Below are 7,639 nucleotides of genomic sequence, written 5' to 3'. Positions count from 1 at the left end.
GAGAGAGAGTAAGAGAGTGAGAGGAGAAAGGAGAGGAAAGGAGAGGAGAGGAGAGAGGTGAGAGGAGAGGAGAGGAGAGGNGAGCCCAATCTCTTCTCTATCTGAGAGAGTTCACTCAGTGAGAAGGGGACGTGCACTCTGACCAGACCATCTACCCCTGCAACCTCCCTTAAGGAAAGGACAGTCGCTGGGTCAGATTCTTCTAGGGGTGGAGAGCTTGGGGCTTTGGTCATGGCCTTAGGTGGTGTGAATGTAGGTGCCAAAGTAGAATGCTTAGAGGGGCCTGCAGTTGGTGTAGAAGGAGGGGGAGAGCTGGAGGTGACAGGTCCTGGGGAGTCTCAGTGGGGGGAAGCCGAGGTAGCAGTTTGGGTTCTAAACAGCGCAGAAGCAGGCCTATGGTGGAAAGGAGGTGGTTCATAAGCTGGGTCCAGTACCATCATGGCTAACAGGAGTAGAGTTGGAGAGCAGGAAGAACACATAGCAGGATTGGAACGAAGATAGATGAAAGATTTTGCATAGGTAACTTGCTGGCAGCATGTATTAAGATCCCTTTAAACAACTGGGTCTAAGGTGCCATTAATTGTCCATAAGTACTGAGTCCAGATTTTATTGCAAAGAGATATCAATTTTGATGCCTTTAAAGGAGGCGTGAACTTTAATGACTCAAGACATGTGTTTGCCCATGCTCTGGAGGTTCCTGGTGTTCTTACTGGCATCCTAGAGAACAACTCAGAAACCAAAAAGGAAATCAGCCAGTCTAGAGTGCCCAAGTCATCACGAGGACCTCTAGTGGCTACCCAGTAAGTCCCGGACTTACTGTGAGAAGTGCTCCACCCTAGTCAGGGATTTCAACCGACCCACTGGGGGCCTGACCCACTGGGGGCCTATACAGAGATCATGGACAGTGTCTCTGCTATGTCGGCTGGGTCTAGCCTCTTTGTCCTTGGGCAGAGCTGGCCAGGCTCTGTTCTGTGAACTGGAGGCTACTCCCCACTGACAGGCCCTGCTGATAGTGTGCTGGTGTCTGCATGAGAGTTTTTAGCTAAACGGTAAAATGGGAGCGTGGAAGCCCAGCTTATAAAGCACGTGGGAATGGCACAGCTGACTTAGTTTACAGTTTCTATGCCCCAGGACAGCGGCGGGTCTTGTGGTAGAAATGGTGGGCACTCGCGTTCCTCACCCCCCCTCCCGCCTCCCCCTTGCCTTTGCGTGAGTCCTGGTCATTTCTCAGGCAACCCGAGAATGGGGACAAAGGTTTAATGGTGGTTGATCCCCTCTGATTGGGATTTAAAACCCCAGCAGGAGGTGCGGTTGCTAAGAGTTCTGGCTCGGAGAGGAAGGGGAAGGGGAAGTTGCAAGCTGGAGTGGAGTGGCTGGAGCCAAGCCGCTGTGCACGGAGAGATGCATGGCTACAGGTAGTGGGGATCTTACCGTGGATGCCATGTTTGGTAGCCGCTGCTGCATCCACTGCGTGACCCTCGGGCACACGAGGCGCTGGTGTGACTGCTGGGTTTTTTCCCAGCTTTATCAATCATTCCCGGGATTCAGCACCAATTTTATATTTTGGGCAGATAAATCAGGCAGCAGACCAGGCCAAGGTGTTCCACATGGGAAAGGTTTATTATGTGGGAATAGGGGAGCAGCAAAGCAGGTAGAAGGGTAGAGAAGAGGAGAGAGGGAGGGGAGAGAAGAAGGGGAGGAGAAGAGGGTGGAGAAGAGCGAGGAGAAGATGGCTTCCTATTTTATACAGAAAATGAAGTCACACCAGTGAGGGCGGGAACTGAGCCAAGTGGATTGTGGGATAGAAGGTCATTGTCCTGGCAATGCAGGTCAAGGGTCACATGGTTAGGAGGGGCTTGGAGTATCCTGGTGCTAACAGAGAGGGGGGGAAGGCTAGAGAGAAAGAGAGGAGAGGAGAGGAGAGGAGAGGAGAGGAGAGGAGAGGACAGGGGAGTAAGGGGAGTAAGAGAAGTAAGAGCAAGAGAGCAAGAGAGTGAGAAGGGGCCAAAAAGCCCTTCTTATGGTGTGTGGTTATCTTTACTGTTGCTAGGTTACTAGGGGGGAGTTTAGCCTGAAGGTCAGAAGCTTGGGACATTGCTTTTGTGACTAAAAGCCATGCTTCTCCTGTGGGGGATGAGGGGGCTGTAACTTCGACAGGAGCCAGGGTTCCAGGAGACATAAGAGAGCTCCTTCCATCCCATGTAGGTGAATTATCACCACTGGATCCCGGGGTTCAACATCTAGCCTCACCTGGAAACCATGCTGTCTGTGCATAACCCAATGCCCCACAAAGAAATACTGCCTAACTCATTCTATGAAGCCACAGTTACTCTGATCCCTAAACCACACAAAGATCCAACAAAGAAAGAGAACTTCAGACCAATCTTGCTTATGAATATCAATGCAAAACTACTCCATAAAATCCTCACAAAACAAATCTAAGAACACATCAAAACCATCATTCACCACGATCAAGTAGGCTTCATCCCAGGGATGCAACACTGGTATAATATACAAAAATCCAGATATTTGCTCCCAGTCACCCAGGCTCCAGCCTGCTCTACTGAGAGTGCAGACTGCAGAAGTGGCACAGCTTCAGGGACAGACCCTGTTTCAGGCTCCAGACATCCAGGCACCTTCCCTGCCAAAGGAAAGGTGCCCACTGGGGAGGACTCTCATTGCCTGAGCTGGTAAGGGAGCTATCTTTGCTCCTGGTCTCCTAGGCTCCAGTCTGTGCTGCTGAGAGTGCTGACTGGGACAGGCAGAAGCAACACAGCTTCTGGAACAGACCTCATTTCAGGCTCTAGACATCCAGGTACCTTCCACGCCAGAGTAAAGGTGGGCACCCAAGAGGGCTCTGTCCACCAGAGCAGGTGAGAGAGCCATATTGTGTCCAGGGTCCCTCGGAGACTAGTCTGTGCAGGTGAGTGTGCAAACTGCAGAGGCGACACATCTTCTGGGACAGGCCCCATTTCTGGACTATATATTCAGCCAGGAGGCAGGTCTGAATGCAAGAACTCTGTGCAACTTCCCTGCAAGAGGAGAGCTTGTCTGCGGAGAGTACTCTGACCACTGACACTCAGGAGAGAGCTGAACTCCCAGTACTGCTGACAGAGGCTAACAGAATCACAGGAGGAACAAGCTCCAATNACTGTAACATGTAGGTGAATTATGACCATCGGGGTTCAGACCTCAGCTTGACTGGAGACCAGCCTGCAATTCCCCACAAGCCGGCATATATATATATATATATATATATATATATATAATTGAAAAAAATTATTCTTTATAGAATTTGTTACACTTTTCAAGAGAAAGGGACATGCCCTGCCACGCAAGTGAGGTTCCAGTTTGGGTAGAAAAACACATAAGAGTTGAGGCACAAGCCTTTACTAGGACTTCTTCAACCAGGTAGTGTACCCAAGTCAAGGCTGATAAGTTTGGATAATTCTAATGAACTCTAATGAACTCTAGAGTCCAAGGACTGTCCTTGGTTGCCTGGTACCTGGCCATGGTTAACTCGGGGTATGGTAAATATTGCTGGGGACTATGTGAGTTATATAAGAAGGCTGGTGGGGCCTGTGTTTGGCTCAGCCATTTTATATACCAATAGCAGGCTCACATCTGAGGCAGGCTCTGAGCAAGCAGCCAACCACCCAAAGAAATTAATCAGCTCTCCTCAGATTTCTAAAGCCTGATAGAGATGTCAAACATCTTAGGACACAGAAAACTTAAAAGTCATACCCTCCCATGATCACCATGCATCAAAAACCAGGCTGCTGCTTCCATTCCACTGCCTGCGATAGTCCTCATTAAACTACTGAGAAGTCCTCCCTCCTCCCTCTACAGGCCAGCAGTTCGCATTTCTTTACTCTCCCTGGGTTTCCTCTGCTGGAAATAACTTTTCCTTCCTTCCCAACTGAAGAAATTGAATTTCTTTTAAAAGCCTATATAGAAGTACTTGTCAAACTGGAATCACAGCTTTTTCTGGGTTCCCACCACCCTTTGGTAGTCTCCATTACAGCAACTCTGTTGGCTGTATTTGTGTGGGTGTGCACACTACTTTCTCTATCATTTCTTTGAAGACAGCAGCCATTTTACTTTTCCATCCTGCCAGGGATCTAGCTTGGTTTGTTGTGCAGAATTATAGCTTGCACGGCATATGGCAAAAGCCAACACACACAGTCTTGAGAGTTACCTAGCTTGACTCCTGTGCCCAGTCGTCAGCCTGCTTGGCCAGCAAACAGTCCTACTGGCTTAATAGAATGAGGGATAAGCACTCTTCAAAAGCATAATAGCATCACCTGAGAAAGGCATAAGTCAGAAACCACCAGCATCCTTGATACTCCTGTCCTAACATGGAGTTTAACCCAAGACTATGATAAGTGGTGCGGTAGTGTTCGTGGTAATTTCTAAAGTGGTCTTTACTGAATGCTGTTACTTCAATCTGTAGCCTCTCCCCATATAAAGCAAATATTCACAGGCTATGACAATTCAGTCATTGACATTTGAGCAGCTATTATCCTGCCTGTCACAGTTTCTGGCAGAAGCCTGAGACAGCATTACAATTCTTGAAATCAATTCAAAAAGTCATGTACTATATTGAGTAGTCTTCACAGGTACTTACTCACGCACCAGTGATAATTAGATTTATATGTCCTTTTCTGCCCTAAAGATGAATTAGGCCTTTGTTCTAATTTCTAGACCATAGATATATCCAAAAACTGGTCGCATATCATTTATCTTCATGTTGTACCTACTATTGGCCAATTGCTTTTATTTTTTTTAGAAGATTTATTTATTTATTATATGTAATTACACTGTAGCTAACTTCAGACACTCCAGAAGAGGGCATCAGATCTTGTTACAGATGATTGTGTGCCACCATGTGGTTGCTGGGATTTGAACTCAGGACCTTTGGAAGAGCAGTCGGTGCTCTTACCCGCTGAGCCATCTCACCCACCCCTGGCCAATTGCTTTTAAATAGATATATTTAATATGTATTTCATTTATCAAAAAAAAATCTAGTTTAATTGGAAGAAAAGTGTCCCAAACATTAGGTAAAGCACTGTCTCTCATTCACACAGCAACAAGAAAGGCTAAATTGATCTCAAAACCTGTGTAAAGATCAAGAAATAAAAATAGTGATGCTGGGCTGGAGAGATGGCTCGGCTGTTAAGGACTAAGCTCACAACCAAAACTAGTGGTGCAGCATTTTTCCCCTAGCTTATTGAGATATGATCCAACACATAATAAACTTATCATTTAATAGTCTCAAGTATACAGTTCATCAACTTAAATGCATCCCATAACATAACAGTAACTCCCATCATCTATCACTAGACATCCATTCATCTAGAGATTTAGAAGTTCCATGCCCACTAAGCAGTTACTTCCCATTGCTCCTTCCTCTGGTCTTTGTAGTTTCCAGTCCAAATTCGTTTTATTATTTTTTTTCTTTTATTGAATATTTTCTTTATTTACATTTCATTGTTATCCAGTTTCCAGGTCTCCTCTCTGAAAAACCTCTAACCCCCCCCCCCCCCCCCCCTCTATGAGGGTGCTCCCCCACCCAGCCACACCCACCTTCCTTCCCTGGCATTCCCCTACACTGGAGTATCATACCCCCACAGAACCAAGGGCTGTTCTTCCCACTGATATCTAACAATGCCATCTTCTGTCACATATGCGGCTGGAGTCATGGGTCCCTCCACATGTACTCTTTGGTTGGTGGTCCAATCCCTGGGACCCCTGGGGGGTCTGGACAGTTGATACTGTTGCTCCCCCTACAGGCTTGCAAACCCCCTCAGCTCCTTCAGTCCCTTCTCCAACTCCTCCATCAGGGACCCTGTGCTCAGTCCACTGGCTGGTTGCAAGCACCCACCTCTGTATTTGTCAGGCTCTGGCAGAGCCTCTCAGGAGACAGCATATCAGGCTCCTGTCAGCAAGCACTTCCCAGCTGCCAGAGACTGCCCTACCTGGGGATCCACCTCATATATCATCGGCAAATCTGGATGGCCTTTCCTATGTCGCAGGAAATATTAAGAAAGAACACATAAGTTCCTGTGCTACCACCAGCTACTCTTTGCTCTGGTGGGCTGTCTGGCCCATGCATTGGAGGGCAAAGACTGGCCTGTTCTTATCTCGTGGAGATTCTCAGAGCTCCAAAATCTCTCCACCCTGCTTACTAAGTTCCCACTGGCAGGGTGTTACCATGCCAGCCCAATCCTTCAAAACTCCCACACCCTTTTGTGGGACACATCAGGCAAACCCATGCTTGGCCAACATACCTTTCTCTCTGGAACCCCAGTGAACCACCATGTGAAGGAAAAACACCACAAAAACTTAGTTCAGAAACAATGGTAACTCAAAAGCTGAGCTTAAAAACTAGAATCCTAATCTTGTAAACCATTTTAAGTCTAAATCCTCCTGTGGCAAATCCTGGCAGATCTGCCATTGAAAGAGGGAGACACAAGTAGCCACATCTTGTCCTCTCCTTATCCCTGTCCAAAAGGCCTTATCTCTTTCCTGCTTCCTCTCTTCCTCTATTCAACCTGGAAGCCCTGCCTACTCATCCAGTGTCCAGTGATTGATTCCTTTATTCATTAGGGAAGGGTTCACAAGAAGTCACCTGAGTACCTGACTCAGCCCTCTTTCCAGACAACCTCTCCTGGGAAAGCAGAATTAACATCAAAATACAACAGCACCAGGGACATCTACAACATTCCTACCATCTCTGCTCCATCCTTTATCTCCTGTGAGTATTTTGTTACCCCTTCTAAGAAGCACTGAAGCATCTACACTTTGGTCTTCCTTCTTCTTGAGCTTCATATGGTCTGTGAATTGTATCTTAGGTATTCCAAGCTTTTGGGCTAATATCTACTTATCAGTAACTGAATACCATGTGTGTTTTTGTGACTTGGTTACTTCATTCAGGTTATTTTCAAGTTCCATCGATTTGTCTGTGAATTTCATGAAGTCATTGTTTTTAATAGCTGAATAGTAGTCCATTGTGTAAATGTACCACATTTTCTGTATCCATTTCTCTGTTGAAGGACATCTGGGTTGTTTCTAGCTTCTGACTATTATAAATATGGCTGCTGTGAACATAGTGGAGCATGTTATTACATGTTAGAGCATCATCTGGGTATATGCTGAAGAGTGGTATTGCTGGGTCCTCAAGTAGTACTATGTACAATTTTCTGAGGAATCACCAGACTGATTTCCAGAGTAGTTGTACTGTGGGAACTAAAAAGGGGCAGGAGAAGGAGGGGGTAAGGGAGGATAGCCCACATCTGGCCAGAGTTCTTCCTGTGCTCTGGGCAGGCAGATGTGGGAGGGCTGCCAGACACTTTCCACTAGGCCCCCGGTCAGCATCTAAGCCACTGACCCCACTCAGCGGGGGGTGGACAAGGGGCAGCCCCTGAAACCAGGGGGCCCCGGGGCGACACCCTGTAGCCCCAGGGTTATGAGAGAGAGCGCTGAGGGTGAGAGGTTCCCACTCAGGTGAGAATAAGTGCAGATGAACAGAGACAGTCTATGGTTTTAAAGCTTTATTATAGAAAGGCAGGGAGAAAGGAGAAAAAGTGGAGAGAGAGAGAGAGAGAGGGAGAGAGAGAGAGAGAGAGAGAGAGAGAGA

This window comes from Mus pahari, chromosome 22, assembly GCF_900095145.1.
Source record: "Mus pahari chromosome 22, PAHARI_EIJ_v1.1, whole genome shotgun sequence".
NCBI classification, from domain to species: Eukaryota; Metazoa; Chordata; class Mammalia; order Rodentia; family Muridae; genus Mus; species Mus pahari.
The sequence above is the reverse complement of the archived record's forward strand: the minus strand, read 5'-3'. Positions refer to the sequence as shown.